Source organism: Prionailurus bengalensis, chromosome X, assembly GCF_016509475.1.
Source record: "Prionailurus bengalensis isolate Pbe53 chromosome X, Fcat_Pben_1.1_paternal_pri, whole genome shotgun sequence".
NCBI lineage: Eukaryota > Metazoa > Chordata > Mammalia > Carnivora > Felidae > Prionailurus > Prionailurus bengalensis.
In genome coordinates this window covers 53288906-53305714 of record NC_057361.1, presented here as the reverse complement: position 1 = coordinate 53305714, position 16809 = coordinate 53288906, and positions in this window count along the sequence as shown.

Here is a 16809-nt window from a genome sequence, read left to right as displayed (position 1 = left end):
GTTTTCTATTCTGTTCAATTTACTTATGTGTCTATGTTTGTGCCAGTACCATAATGTTTTGATGACTACAGATTTGTACTATAACATGAAGTCTGGAACTGTGATGCCTGCAGGTTTTTTTTTCTTTTTCAATGATGCTTTGGCTATATGTTGTAATTTGTGGTGCCATACAAATTTAAGGATTGTTCTAGTTCTGTGAAAAATGCTATTGCTATTTTGATAAGGATTGCATTAGATGTGAAGATTGTTTGGTTAGTATACACGTATTAACAATATTTGTTATATTTGTTCTTCCAATTCATGAGCATGGAATGTTTTTCCATTTCATTGCATCATCTTCAATTTCTGTAATCAGTGTTTTACAGTTTTCAGAATCCAGGTCTTTCACCTCTTTGGGTAGGTTTTTTCCTAGGTATATTATTGTTCTTAATGTAATTGTAATGAGATTGAATCCTATATTTCCCTTTGTGCTGCTTCATTGTTGGTGTACAGAAACGCAACAGGTTTCTGTACGTTGATTTTGTATCCTGCGACTTTACTGAATTTATGTATCAGGTCTACCATGTTTTTGGTGGAGCCTTTCAGGATTTCTATATAGAGTATCATGTCAACTGCAAATAGTGAAGTTTGACTTCTTTGCTGATTTGGATGCCTTTTGTTTATTTTTGTTGTCTGGTTGCTGAGGGTAGGCCTTCCGGTACTATGTTAAATAAAAAATGGCAAGGGTGGTCATCCCTGTCTTATTCCTGAGGATGATATTAGCTGGTTTTTTTTTGTATATTAGTTTTATTATGTTGAAGTATGTTCCCTCTATCTCTACTTTGTGGAGGGTTTTTATAATGAATAGATGTTGTATTTTGTCAAAGGCTCTTTCTGCATCCCATTGAGAGGATCATGTGGTTCTTATATGTTATTTTATTAATATGTATCACATTAATTGATCTGTGAATATTGAACCACTTGCATCCCAGGAATAAATCTTCTACTTGATCATGGTGAATTATTCCTTTAATTTACTTTGGGGTTTCGTTTGCTAATATTTTGTTGAGATTTTTTGCATCCATGTTCATCAGGAATATTAGGCTGTGATTTCTTTTTTAGTGGACTTTTTTCTCTGGTTTTGGAATCAGTGCAATGCTGGCCTCATAAAAAGAATTTGGGAGTTTTCCCTACATTTTTTTATTTTTTGGAATAGTTTGGGAAGAATAGGTGTTAACTCTTCTTTAAATGTTTGGTAGAATTTGGCTGTGAAACCATCTGTCCCTGGAATTTTGTTTGTTGGAAGACTTTTTATTACTTATTCTATTTCTTTACTCATGCTCAGTCTGTTCATGTTTTATATTTCTTCCTGTTTCAGTTTTGGTAGTTTATATATTTCTAAGAATTTATCCATTTCTTCCAGGTTGTCCAATTTGTTGGCATATGGTTTTTCATAAAATTCTCTTTTTTTAATTTTTAAATGTGTATTTACCTTTGAGAGAGAGAGAGAGAGATAGAGGAGAGAGAGAGAGAGTGGAGGGGGGCAGAGAGAAAGGGAGACAGAATCCAAAGCAGGCTTCAGGCTCTGAGCTGTCAACACAGATCCCAATGGGGCTGGAACTTGTGGACCATGAGATCATGACCTGAGCCAAAGTCAGATGCCCAGTCAACTGAGCCACCCAGGTCCTCTCCCCTCCCCCCTGTTTTCTCTCTTCTTCCAATGGGAGTCCTGTAATACAAATGCTATGTTTGATGGAGTCGCTGAGTTCCCTAAGTCTATTCTTATGTTGCCTAATTCTTCTATCTCTCTTTTGTTCAGCTTCATTTTTTTTCCCATTATTTTGTCTTCTAGGTCACTAAGTCATCTTTATGCTTCTTCTAGCCTATTACTGATTGCATTGAGTCTGTTTCTAAACTCATTTATTGTGTTCTTCATTTCCAATTGATTCTTTTTTAGCTCTTTTATCACTGTGGTAAAAGTCTACCTGATGTGTTCTTTTCTTTTCTCAAGCCTAGTGATTATTTTATGATTTTTATTATTTTTCCTTTATATTCTTCCTTGAGTATGTTATTTATAACTATTCCCCTTAGATCTCTCACTGTAGCCTCATCTTGTTCTTTAATTTGGAATAAATTTCTCCATATTGGCATTTTGTTTAAGTCTCAGCTTTCTTCTCTGCATTATAAAGTCCAGTTATGTGTCCTGGTTCTGAACATAATGGCTTTATGAAGAAAAGGTCGTGTAGTGTCCAGTGCCTGGTGCTTCAGGGAGTGTCTCTGGTGTGTGCTGTTTGTACTCACACGTTGTATTGTGGCTGCTCTATCCTTCAGACCAGTCGTCTGCAGTTGTCTCCTTGCCTGTTGTGGGCAATGTGTGGTTCATGGCCTTAATGTGGTATGTTTTAACTAAGTGTACTCTTATCTGCTTGTGAAATGAGACCTGACATCAACTCCAACAGAACTGAGGCTTTGTGGAACACTCTGTTCTGGAGATGTGGTGTGGGGAAAAGTTTGTGCTAGTCTTCTGAGGCAAGGGCCTAATGTGCTGTGACTGAGGCAAGCTTGACTGAGAAGGGTAGTCCCACAGAACACAGGGCTATGTGGTTTCATGTAAGCAAGTTAGGCAGCCTATGTCTGCACTGAGCTGCTTCTCCCAGGTGACTCTGTGTTTATCTTAGGGATGGGGGAGGGAAATGTTGCTAGCCAGTTCCTTTGTTCCTAGAGAGGTGTCTTTTGAAGGCTGTCTTTCAGGGAAGTGTTTCTGGAATAAAGAATAGTCTCCTGCGGTCCCCAGGTGTTCTTCAAATTGCAGTTTGCACCCTATCTGTCTCAGGGCTTTTTGCCTGCCTTCTCTCCAGGAACAGTGCAGTGCTTTCCTGGCTCTATCCCAGTCAAGCTTGTTGACCTTTACAACTCCAGGATTTAGAGAGGTGGTGTAGGATGCGGTTTGTGCTGGTCTTCTGGGGGAAGAGCCTGCCATGCTGGGACTAAGGCAACTTTGACTGAGAAAGGCAGTTTCATCAGAGCCACAGGGACATGCGGTTTTGTGTAAGCAAGTTAGTCAGCCAGTGTCAACAAGTCAAGTGACTGTGTTTATGCTGATGGGTGTGGGAGGTAAATGGCTCCAGCCAACTCCTTTGTTCCCAGTGAGGTATCCCTGTGAATGCTGTCTCTCAGGGATTTTCTCCAAGAAGAGTGAATAATCTCCCCACTCTGCCCCAAGCATTTTTTCAGATCACTGTTTCCATGCTGTCTGCTCCCCCTTTCCTGCTTGTTTGCCTGCCTTCTATCTAGTATTGCAGTGCTTTTCAGGTGGCATCCCAGCCAAGCTCACTGACTTTAAAACTGTCTTCAAGCCCTGCTGGTTGTAAGAACTTATGAAATTCAGCCCTTCTCATTTTCCAAGCCAATGGCTTTGGGGAAATATTCTCCTTGTGCATTCTCCTATATACTCCTCCCTCTCTCCATCCCTTCTCCATCACCATAGCTCCCTCCCCTCCACAGCACCCGTGATCCATTTCTTCCCTAAACCATGTCTCCACACTTCCTACCTTCTTGAATGTGGCCTCTTCTTTCCCTTTAGTTGTGGAGTTTGTTCTGTCAGTCTTCATGTCAATTTCTATGGTATTTAGGATGATTTGATAGTTATTGAGTTGTGTTCGTGAGACAAGATGGGCCTAGGGTCCTCCTACTCTGTCACCATCTTCCCTAGACATCCCTGGTCATGGGCCTTTCTGTGTAGCAGGCATTCTATCAGGACAACTAAAGCTGAAGTGGGTGTAGGCCGAGGTGTCCTTACTGTCCAGAACTTGGAGGAGAGTTAAAGCTCTAATGGGTGAAAGCCTGTGTGTCCTAGGATGCTCTGTGCAGGGGTTGCTTTGGCAGGGTGGCTGGAGCTAAGGCAGTGTGTAGGACTGGACTCATTTTGCAGAAGGTGCCCCCAATGTAGGTACAAGCCAGGGTTTTCTAAGATTCTTCATGCAGGGTGAAGTATGGCTGGAGGGGTGACAGAAGCTGAGGTGGGATACAAGTTACAGGGTTCTGGGGCATTCCATGAATGGGGTGCCTAAAGTTAATATGGAATGCACTGGTGTTGTTCCCTGGGTTCTCCATGCAAAACGTGTTCTAGCAGGACAATGGATGCTAAAGTGGTTGCAAGCTGTCTTGTTCTGGGACTCTCCACATTGAGGGTGACAGGGAAGGAAAGCTGAAGCTGAACTGTATGCAAGCCTCGGTGTCCCGGGATCCTCAGCACTTAGGTTGCCCTGGTCAGGTGACTGGAGCAAGTGTTGGTGCAGACAAGGATGTCTGGGGTGCTCCATGCAAGGTGTGCCTTTTTAGGGTTATTGGATATGAGGCAGATATCACCTGGAAGGTTCTGGAATACTACATACTAGGTATATACTAGGGGTGCCCCAGCAAAACACCTGAAGCAAAAGTGGTGTGAGCCTGGCATGTTCAAGGGTGCTTCATGCTGGTGTCACCTTAGTGCAAAGGCTGGAGCTGTAGTGGGCACTAAACAGTGGTGTCTCATTGTGCACCACTTTGTGGCCATTTTGGTAAGATGGATGGAGATAGTATAGGCTATGGGCCCAGGGCTCACTGAGGCTAGTTAGGCACTCAAAATATGCACTGGTCTGTGTTTTTTTTAAGTAGAGGAGGAGTATAGACTGTGTTTCTCAGTTTCTTCCATCAGGAGAGATTTCTAGCAGCCTCCTGGTAATTTGGTGGAGTTGTGGTACTGACTTTTTTATATGCTAGTTTTTCTTTTTTTAAATATAATTTATTGTCAAATTGGCTTACATACAATACCCAGTGCTCATCCCAAATGCCCTCCTCAAAAAATTAAAAATAGAACTACCCTATGACCCAGCAATAGCACTACTAGGAATTTACCCAAGGGATACAGGAGTGCTGATGCATAGTTTTTCTTTTAATCCATGCTTTTTTTTTTTTATGTGACAGGGTGTCCAAGACTGGTGTGGGTTAAGGGACCATGTGTTTGCTGAGGTGGCATGCAATTTTGGAATCTGGACCCTGTTCTGGTCTGCACTTCTGAGGTGGAGGGGAGGATATAAACCATGTCATTCTCTGGTCTCTGTGACCAAAAGAGAGTTCCAGCAGCCCTCCCACTGTTTCGCAGAATTCTAGGGCTGGCTCCTTTATATGCTGGTTGCTTTTAAATTGCCACCTTTTTCTGTGCCCAAGGACAGAGGAATCTGCTCCTGGTCCTTCAGTATTATCCCTCCCCACTGAAGATTGTAGCATCAGGGATAGGAACTTCCTTCATTACTGTGTCTTTGTCTCACTTAACTGTTTTCTTTCACCATTCTTTCCTACCTTTTCTTGTGAATAAGCAGTTCAGTCAGCCCTCAGATCTTCTTCAGGAGGAATTGCTTTATAAATAGGTGTAATTTGATGTGCTCCATGGAAGAAGAGTTCAGGGTCTTTCTACATCACCATTTTACTTCATAATCTTCAATCTTTGTTTTAAAGTCTATTTTGTCTAATGAGTATTGCTATCTTGACTGTTTTTTTTTTCACTTTTATTTGCATGGTACATCTTTTTCTGTCCCTCCACTTACAGTCTAAATGTGTCTTTAGGTCTGAGGCAACACTTGTAGGTAGTATATGGATAGATCTCATTTGTTATTGCTGTTGGTGGTGGTGTTTATCCATTCAGTTATCCTTTCTCTTTTGATTGCAGCATTTAGTTCATTTACATTTAAAGCAATTATTGATAGGAATGCATTTATTGTCGTTCTGTTAATTGCTTTCTTATTGTTTTTTTAAAGTTTTTATGTTATTTCCAGTTAGTTAACATATAGTGTTACTTTAGTGCCAGGTGTACAATATACTGATTCAACAATTCCGTGCATCACCCAGTGCTCAACATGGCCAAGTGTCCTCCTTAATCCCACCACCTATTTAACCCATTTTTCCCACCCGGCTCCCCTCTGGTAACCCTTAGTTTTTTCTCTACAGTTAAGAATTTTTTTTCTTGGTTTGACTCTCCCTCTTTTTTTCCCATTTGCTTATTTTGTTTCTTAAATTGCCAGATGAGTGAAAGAAATCATATGGTATTTGTTCTCTGACTTATTTCACTTAGCATTATAGTCCCTATCTCCATTCACGTCATTGTAAATGGTAATATTTCATTGTTTTTGATGGCTGAACAATATTCTTTTGTGTGTGTGTGTGTGTGTGTGTACCAGTTCTTTATCTACTCATCTAATTCATCTATTGATGGACACTTGGACTGCTTCCATAGTTCGGCTATTGTGATTAATGCTGTTGTAAACATAGACGTGCTAATATCCCTTTGAATTAGTGTTTTGTATTTGTTGGGTATATACCCAATAGTGCAATTCCTGGATCATAGGGTAGTTCTATTTTTAATTTCTTGAGGAACTTCCTTACTGCTTTCCACGGTGACTGTACCGGTTTACATTCCCATCAACAATGCACGAATGTTCCTTTTTCTCCACATCCTTGCCAACACCCACGGTTTCTTGTATTTTTGATTTTAGTCATTTTGACAAGTATGAGGTGATATCTCATTGTAATTGTGATCATAAGAGATAATGAACATCTTTTCATGTGTCTGTGAGCCATCTGGATGTCTTTGGAGAAATGTCTGTTCATGTCCTTTGCCCATTTTTTTAAAATTTTTTTTCAACATTTATTTATTTTTGGGACAGAGAGAGACAGAGCATGAACGGGGGAGGGGCAGAGAGAGAGGGAGACACAGAATCGGAAACAGGCTCCAGACTCTGAGCCATCAGCCCAGAGCCTGACGCGGGGCTCAAACTCACGGGCCGCGAGATCCTGACCTGGCTGAAGTCGGACGCTTAACCAACTGCGCCACCCAGGCGCCCCCCTTTGCCCATTTTTTAATTGGACTGTTTGTCTTTTGGATGTTGATTTGTATATGTTATTTAATATTTTGGATACTAACCCTTTATCAGATATGTCATTTGCAAATATCTTCTCACATTCTGAAGATTGATTTTTAGTTTGTTGATTGTTTCCTTTGTTGTGCAGAAGCTTTTTATTTTGATGTAGTCTCAATACTTTATTTTTGCTTTTGTTTTCCTTGCCTTAGGAGACATATATAGAAAAAAGTTGCTACATACAATCAATGTCAAAGAAGTTACTGCCTTTGTTCTTTTTTTTTTTAGTACATGAAATTTATTGTCAAATTGGTTTCCATACAACACCCAGTGCTCATCCCAAAAGGTGCCCTCCTCAATACCCATCACCCACCCTCTCCTCCCTCCCACCCCCCATCAACCCTCAGTTTGTTCTCAGTTTTTAACAGTCTCTTATGCTTTGGCTCTCTCCCACTCTAACCTCTTTTTTTTTTCCTTCCCCTCCCCCATGGGTTCTTGTTAAGTTTCTCAGGATCCACATAAGAGTGAAACCATATGGTATCTTTCTCTGTATGGCTTATTTCACTTAGCATCACACTCTCCAGTTCCATCCACGTGGCTACAAAAGGCCATATTTCATTTTTTCTCATTGCCACGTAGTACTCCATTGTGTATATAAACCACAATTTCTTTATCCATTCATCAGTTGATGGACATTTAGGCTCTTTCCATAATTTGGCTATTGTTGAGAGTGCTGCTATGAACATTGGGGTACAAGTGGCCCTATGCATCAGTACTCCTGTATCCCTTGGGCAAATTCCTAGCAGTGCTACTGCTGGGTCATAGGGTAGGTCTATTTTTAATTTTCTGAGGAACCTCCACACTGCTTTCCAGAGCGGCTGCACCAGTTTGCATTCCCACCAACAGTGCAAGAGGGTTCCCGTTTCTCCACATCCTCGCCAGCATCTATAGTCTCCTGATTTGTTCATTTTGGCCACTCTGACTGGCGTGAGGTGATACCTGAGTGTGGTTTTCATTTGTATTTCCCTGATAAGGAGCGACGCTGAACATCTTTTCATGTGCCTGTTGGCCATCCGGATGTCTTCTTTAGAGAAGTGTCTATTCATGTTTTCTGCCCATTTCTTCACTGGGTTATTTGTTTTTCGGGTGTGGAGTTTGGTGAGCTCTTTATAGATTTTGGATACTAGCCTTTTGTCTCATATGTCATTTGCAAATATCTTTTCCCATTCCGTTGGTTGCCTTTTAGTTTTGTTGGTTGTTTCCTTTGCTGTGCAGAAGCTTTTGATCTTCATAAGGTCCCAGTAATTCACTTTTGCTTTTAATTCCCTTGCCTTTGGGGATGTGTCGAGTAAGAGATTGCTACGGCTGAGGTCAGAGAGGTCTTTTCCTGCTTTCTCCTCTAAGGTTTTGATGGTTTCCTGTCTCACATTTAGGTCCTTTATCCATTTTGAGTTTATTTTTGTGAATGGTGTGAGAAAGTGGTCTAGTTTCAACCTTCTGCATGTTGCTGTCCAGTTCTCCCAGCACCATTTGTTAAAGAGGCTGTCTTTTTTCCATTGGATGTTCTTTCCTGCTTTGTCAAAGATGAGTTGGCCATACGTTTGTGGGTCTAGTTCTGGGGTTTCTATTCTATTCCATTGGTCTATGTGTCTGTTTTTGTGCCAATACCATGCTGTCTTGATGATGACAGCTTTGTAGTAGAGGCTAAAGTCTGGGATTGTGATGCCTCCTGCTTTGGTCTTCTTCTTCAAAATTCCTTTGGCTATTCAGGGCCTTTTGTGGTTCCATATGAATTTTAGGATTGCTTGTTCTAGTTTCGAGAAGAATGCTGGTGCAATTTTGATTGGGATTGCATTGAATGTGTAGATAGCTTTGGGTAGTATTGACATTTTGACAATATTTATTCTACCAAACCATGAGCAGGGAATGTCTTTCCATTTCTTTAAATCTTCTTCAATTACCTTCATAAGCTTTCTATAGTTTTCAGCATACAGATCCTTTACATCTTTGGTTAGATTTATTCCTAGGTATTTTATGCTTCTTGGTGCAATTGTGAATGGGATCAGTTTCTTTATTTGTCTTTCTGTTGCTTCATTGTTAGTGTATAAGAATGCAACTGATTTCTGTACATTGATTTTGTATCCTGCAACTTTGCTGAATTCATGTATCAGTTCTAGCAGACTTTTGGTGGAGTCTATCGGGTTTTCCATGTATAATATCATGTCATCTGCAAAAAGCGAAAGCTTGACTTCATCTTTGCCAATTTTGATGCCTTTGATTTCCTTTTGTTGTCTGATTGCTGATGCTAGAACTTCCAGCACTATGTTAAACAGCAGCGGTGAGAGTGGGCATCCTTGTCGTGTTCCTGATCTCAGGGAAAAAGCTCTCAGTTTTTCCCCGTTGAGGATGATGTTAGCTGTGGGCTTTTCATAAATGGCTTTGATGATCTTTAAGTATGTTCCTTCTATCCCGACTTTCTCAAGGGTTTTTATTAAGAAACGGTGCTGGATTTTGTCGAAGGCCTTTTCTGCATCGATTGACAGGATCATATGGTTCTTCTCTCTTTTTTTGTTAATGTGATGTATCACGTTGATTGATTTGCGAATGTTGAACCAGCCCTGCATCCCAGGAATGAATCCCACTTGATCATGGTGAATAATTCTTTTTATATGCCGTTGAATTCGATTTGCTAGTATCTTATTGAGAATTTTTGCATCCATATTCATCAGGGATATTGGCCTGTAGTTCTCTTTTTTTACTGGGTCTCTGTCTGGTTTAGGAATCAAAGTAATACTGGCTTCATAGAATGAGTCTGGAAGTTTTCTTTCCCTTTCTATTTCTTGGAATAGCTTGAGAAGGATAGGTATTATCTCTGCTTTAAACGTCTGGTAGAACTCCCCTGGGAAGCCATCTGGTCCTGGACTCTTATTTTTTGGGAGATTTTTGATAACCGATTCAATTTCTTCGCTGGTTATGGGTCTGTTCAAGCTTTCTATTTCCTCCTGATTGAGTTTTGGAAGAGTGTGGGTGTTCAGGAATTTGTCCATTTCTTCCAGGTTTTCCAGTTTGTTGGCATATAATTTTTCATAGTATTCCCTGATAATTGTTTGTATCTCTGAGGGATTGGTTGTAATAATTCCATTTTCATTCATGATTTTATCTGTTTGGGTCATCTCCCTCTTCTTTTGGAGAAGCCTGGCTAGAGGTTTGTCAATTTTGTTTATTTTTTCAAAAAACCAACTCTTGGTTTCGTTGATCTGCTCTACAGTTTTTTTAGATTCTATATTGTTTATTTCTGCTCTGATCTTTATTATTTCTCTTCTTCTGCTGGGCTTAGGCTGCCTTTGCTGTTCTGCTTCTATTTCCTTTAGGTGTGCTGTTAGATTTTGTATTTGGGATTTTTCTTGTTTCTTGAGATAGGCCTGGATTGCAATGTATTTTCCTCTCAGGACTGCCTTTGCTGCGTCCCAAAGTGTTTGGATTGTTGTATTTTCATTTTCGTTTGTTTCCATATATTTTTTAATTTCTTCTCTAATTGCCTGGTTGACCCACTCATTCGTTAGTAGGGTGTTCTTTAACCTCCATGCTTTTGGAGGTTTTCCAGACTTTTTCCTGTGGTTGATTTCAAGCTTCATAGCATTGTGGTCTGAAAGTAAGCATGGTATAATTTCAATTCTTGTAAACTTATGAAGGGCTGTTTTGTGACCCAGTATATGATCTATCTTGGAGAATGTTCCATGTGCACTCGAGAAGAAAGTATATTCTGTTGCTTTGGGATGCAGAGTTCTAAATAGATCTGTCAAGTCCATCTGATCCAATGTCTCATTCAGGGCCCTTGTTTCTTTATTGACCATGTGTCTAGATGATCTATCCATTTCTGTAAGTGGGGTGTTAAAGTCCCCTGCAATTACCACATTCTTATCAATAAGGTTGCTTATGTTTATGAGTAATTGTTTTATATATTTGGGGGCTCCGGTATTCGGCACATAGACATTTATAATTGTTAGCTCTTCCTGATGGATAGACCCTGTAACTATTATATAATGTCCTTCTTCATCTCTTGTTACAGCCTTTAATTTAAAGTCTAGTTTGTCTGATATAAGTATGGCTACTCCAGCTTTCTTTTGGCTTCCAGTCGCATGATAAATAGTTCTCCATCCCCTCACTCTCAATCTAAAGGTGTCCTCAGGTCTAAAATGAGTCTCTTGTAGACAGCAAATAGATGGGTCTTGTTTTTTTATCCATTCTGATACCCTATGTCTTTTGGTTGGCACATTTAATCCATTTACATTCAGTGTTATTATAGAAAGATATGGGTTTAGAGTCATTGTGATGTCTGTATGTTTTATGCTTGTAGTGATGTCTCTGGTACTTTGTCTCACAGGATTCCCCTTAGGATCTCTTGTAGGGCTGGTTTAGTGGTGACAAATTCCTTCAGTTTTTGTTTGTTTGGGAAGACCTTTATCTCTCCTTCTATTCTAAATGACAGACTTGCTGGATAAAGGATTCTTGGCTGCATATTTTTTCTGTCTAGCACCCTGAAAATCTCGTGCCAATTCTTTCTGGCCTGCCAAGTTTCAAAAGAGAGATCAGTCACGAGTCTTATAGGTCTCCCTTTATGTGTGAGGGCACGTTTACTCCTTGCTGCTTTCAGAATTTTCTCTTTATCCTTGTATTTTGCCAGTTTCACTATGATATGTCGTGCAGAAGATCGATTCAAGTTACGTCTGAAGGGAGTTCTCTGTGCCTCTTGGATTTCAATGCCTTTTTCCTTCCCCAGTTCAGGGAAGTTCTCAGCTATGATTTATTCAAGTACCCCTTCAGCACCTTTCCCTCTCTCTTCCTCCTCTGGGATACCAATTATGCGTATATTATTTATTTTTAGTGTATCACTTAGTTCTCTAATTTTCCCCTCATACTCCTGGATTTTTTTATCTCTCTTTTTCTCAGCTTCCTTTTTTCCATAACTTTATCTTCTAGTTCACCTATTCTCTCCTCTGCCTCTTCAGTCCGAGCCGTGGTGGTTTCCATTTTGTTATGCATTTCATTTAAAGCGTTTTTCAGCTCCTCGTGACTGTTCCTTAGTCCCTTGATCTCTGTAGCAAGAGATTCTCTGCTGTCCTCTATACTGTTTTCAAGCCCAGCGATTAATTTTATGACTATTATTCTAAATTCACTTTCTGTTATATTATTTAAATCCTTTTTGATCAGCTCATTAGCTGTTGTTATTTCCTGGAGATTCTTCTGAGGGGAATTCTTCCGCTTGGTCATTTTGGATAGTCCCTGGCATGGTGAGGACCTGCAGGGCACTTCTCCTGTGCTGTGGTGTATACCTGGACTTGGTGGGCGGGGCTGCAGTCAGACATGATGTCTGCCCCCAGCCCACCGCTGGGGCCACAGTCAGACTGGTGTGTGCCTTCTCTTCCCCTCTCCTAGGGGCGGGATTCACTGTGGGGTGGCGTGGCCTGTCTGGGCTACTTGCACACTGCCAGGCTTGTGATGCTGGGGATCTGGCGTATTAGCTGGGGTGGTTAGGCAAGGTGCACAGGGGCAGGAGGGGTAGGCTTAGCTTGCTTCTCCTTAGGTGATCCACTTCAGGAGGTGCCCTGTGGCAGCGGGAGGGAGTCAGATCCCCTGCCGGAGGTTTGGCTCTGTAGAAGCGAAGAGTTGGGTGTTTGCGTGGAGTGAGCAAGTTCCCTAGCAGGAACTGGTTCTCTTTGGGATTTTGGCTGGGGGATGGGCGGGGGAGATGGCGCTGGCGAGCGCCTTTGTTCCCCACCAAACTGAGCTCTGTTGTCCAGGGGCTCAGCAGCTCTCCCTCCCTTTGTCCTCCAGCTTTCCCTCTTTCAAAGCACAGCTGTTAACTTATGACCTCCCAGAGGCTAAGTCGCGCTTGCTGTCGGAACACAGTCCGTCAGGCCCCTCCTCTTTTGCAAGCCAGACTCGGGGGCTCTGCTTGGCCGGTGAGCCGCCCCTCTGCCCCGGCTCCCTCCCGCCAGTCCGTGGAGGGCGCACAGCTGCCCTTCCTACCCTCTTCTGTGGGCCTCTCGTCTGAGCTTGGCTCCGGCGACTCCATTCTGCTAATCCTCTGGCGGTTTTCTGGTTTATTTAGGCAGATGTAGGTGGAATCTAAGTGATCAGCAGGACGCGCGGTGAGCCCAGCGTCCTCCTATGCCGCCATCTTTCTCTTCTCCTAAATTTTCGCCTTTGTTCTTTTCTAAGATTTTTATGGTTTTATGTATTACTTTAAGTCTTGAGTCCACTTAGAGTTTATTTTTGTGTATGGTGTAAGTTTATTTCATTCTTTTGCATGTTGCTGTCCAGTTTTCCCAACCCCATTTATTGAAAAGACTGTTTTTTTCCTATTGGATATTCTTTCCTGTTTTGTTGAAGATTAATTGACCATATACTTGTGAGTTTATTTCTGGGTTTTCTATTCTGTTCCTTTGGATCTATGTGTCTATTTTTGTGCCAGTACCAAAGCGTTTTGATCACTAGAGCTTTGCAATATAACTTGAAGTTGGAATTGGATTATGTCCATCATTTTTTTTCTTTTTCAAGATTGCTTAGTCTACTCAGGTTCTTTTGTGGTTGATTACAAATTTAGAATTTTTCTAGCTCTGTGAAAAATACTGTTAGTATTTTGATAAAAATTGCATTAAATGTGTATATTGTTTTGGATAGTATAGACATTTTAACAATATTTGTTCTTCCAATCCATAAGCAAGAAGTATGCTTCAATCTTTGTGTCATTTTTAATATCCTTCATCAGTGTTTTATACTTTTAAGAGTACACGTCTTCCACTTATTTGGTTAGGTTTATTCCTAGGTATTTTACCACTTTTGGTGCAATTTTAAATGTGATTGCTTCCCTAATTTCTCTTCCTGTGCTTCATTGTTGGCGAATAGAAATGTAACAGATTACTGTGCATTGATTTTGTATCCTGAAATATTACTGAATTTGCTTATCAGTTCTAGTAGTGTTTTGGTGGAGTCTTTTGCGTTTTCTATAAAGAGTATCAAGTCATCTGCAATAGTAACAGTTTTACTTCTTCCTTACCAATTTGGATGCCTTTATTTCTTTTTGTTTCTGACTGCTGTGGCTGGGACTTCCAGTACTATGTTCACTAAAGGTGGTGAGAGTGGATATCCATGTCTTTTTTCTGAAATTAGGGAAAAATCTCACAGCTTTTCTACACTAAGAATGATGTTAACTGTGTTTTTAATATATGGACTTTATTATATTGAGGTGAATTCCCTCTAAACCTACTTTGTTGAAGGTTTTCATTATGAATGTATGTTGTGCTTTGTCAAATGCTTTTATTGTGTCTATTGAAATGATCATATGTTTTTTAATCCTTTCTGATTCTTGATGTGCTGTATCATGTTGATTAATTTGTGAATACTGAACAACACTTGCAACCCAGGAGTAAATATCATTTGCTCGTGATTCATGATTTTTTAATATGTATTGTTGGAATTGGTTTGCTAGTAATTTGTTGAGGATTTTTGCATCAATGTTCATCAAGAATATTGGTCTATAGTTCTTGTTTTTAGTGGTGCTTTGATTTGCTTTTGTATCAGGGTAATGCCGGCCTCATAGAATGAATTTGGAAGTTTTTCTTCCCTTTCCAGTTTCTGGAATAATTTGAGCAGAATAGGTATCAACTCTTCTTTAAAGGTTTGCTAGATTCTGCCTGTGAAGCCATCTGGCACTGGGCTTTTGTTTGTTGGGCGTTTTTTTTTTTTTTATTACTGATTCAGTTTATTTGCTGGCTATTGGCCTGTTCACATTTTTAATTTCCTCCTGTTTCAGTTTTTGTAATTTATTTGTTTCTAGGAATTTATCCATTTTTACCTGGTTGTCCAATTTGTTGGCATACAGTTTTTCATCATATTCTCTAATAATTTGTTGTGTTTCCTTGGTGTTGGTTTTTATTTCTCCTCTCTCATTTATGATTTTCTTTATTTGAGTCTTTTCTCTTTTATCTTGATGTCTGGTGAGAGGTTTATCAATTTTACTGATTTGGGGGGAACTTGGGTTGTTCAATTGGTTAATCATCCAACTTCATCTCAGGTCATGATCTCATAGTTCGTGAGCTCAGATACCCACATTGGGTTCTCTGTTGTCAGCCTGCTTCAGATCCTCTGTATCCCTCTCTCTCTGCCCATACCCCACTCACACACAAACTCTCTCAAAAATAACATTTTCAAAAAATTTTATTGATGTTTTCAAAGAACCACCTCCTGGTTTCATTGATCCCATCTATTGTATTTTTACTTTCTATATCACTTATTTATGTTTCAAAATTTATTATTTCCTTAATTCTACTGTTTATACCTTTTGTTTGTTGTTCTTTCTCTAGCTCCTTTAGGTCTAAGTTTAGGTAAGTTATTTGAGATTTTTCTTTCTTCTTGAGGTTTGCCTGTATTACTATAAACTTCCATATTAGACCACACTTGCTGCATTCCAATAGTTTTGGATGATTTTGTTTTAATTTTCATTTGTTTCTATGTAATTTTTATATCATTTCCTGGTTAACCCATTCATTGTTTAGCAGCGTGTTATTTAACCTCCATGTATTTGTGGGATTTCCTGATGTTTTCTTGTGGTTGACTTTTAGTTTCGTAGTGTTTTGATCAGAAAAGGTGTATGGTATGACTACAATTTTCTTGAGTTTGTTGAAGCTTGTTTTGTGGCCTAATATGTGATCTAGTCTGGAAAATGTTCTGTGTGCACTTGAAAAGAATGTGTATTCTGCTGTTTTCAGATGAACTGTTTTGGATATATGTTAAGTCCACCTGGTCCAGTGAGTCATTCAAATCCACTGTTTTCTTGTTTATATTCTGTTTAGAGGCTCTATTGATGTAATTGGGATGTTAAAGTCCCCTACTATTATGGTGTCATTATCAATTCATTCTTTTATGTTTGTTATTAACTGTTTTATGTATTTGGGTGCCTCCATGTTGGGTGCATAAGTATTTACATTTGTTATATCTGCTTGATCAATTGTCCTAATAATTATGACATAGTGCCCTTCTTTATCTGTTACTTTGTTTTAAAATCTACTATGTTCAGGGGCACCTGGGTGGCTCAGTCGGTTAAGCGTCTGACTTCAGCTCAGGTCATGATCTCACAGTTTGTGGGTTTGAGCCCCATGTCAGGCTCTGTGCTGATAGCTCAGAGCCTGGAGCCTGTTTCAGATTCTGTGTTTCCCTCTCTGTCTGCCCCTCTCTTGTTCACAGTCTCAAAAACAAATAAACGTTAATTTTTTTTTAATCTAAGTTCAATATAAGTATTGTTACTCCAGCTTTTATTCACCTCCGTTAGCAAGATGTTTCTCAACCCCCTCACTTTGAATCTTCAGGTGTTTTTTGATGTAAAATGAGTCTTTTCTGGGTGGCATATAGATAGAGCTTGTTTTATATATATATATATATATTCTGTCATCCTATATCTTTTTATTGGAGCATTTAGTCCACTTGCTTTCAACATTATTGATACATATGTATTTATTATTATATTATTTCTTTTGTGGTTGAAGATTTTCTCTGATTATTTCTTGTCTTTCTCTTCAGTCTCCTGGTTTTCTTTGGTAATATATTTGGATTTCATTCTCTTTATTCTTTCCATTTTTGATATATGGTTACCGTTAGGTTTGTGTGTAAACTCTTCTGCATATAGCAGTCTATATTAAGTTGATGGTTGTTTAAGTTTGAACCCATTCTTTATTCCTCTCCTCCTTACATTTTGGGTATATACTGTCATATTTTATATTCTTTTATTTTGTGAGATCATTGATTTTTTGGATAAATATTCATTTTTGCTGCTTTTGTGTTTCCTACCATATAATTGAATATTATTCAGCAATAAAAAGGAATGAAATTTTTCCATTTGCAATAACATTGCAAAGGGGAGATGGGTGAAATTGGTGAT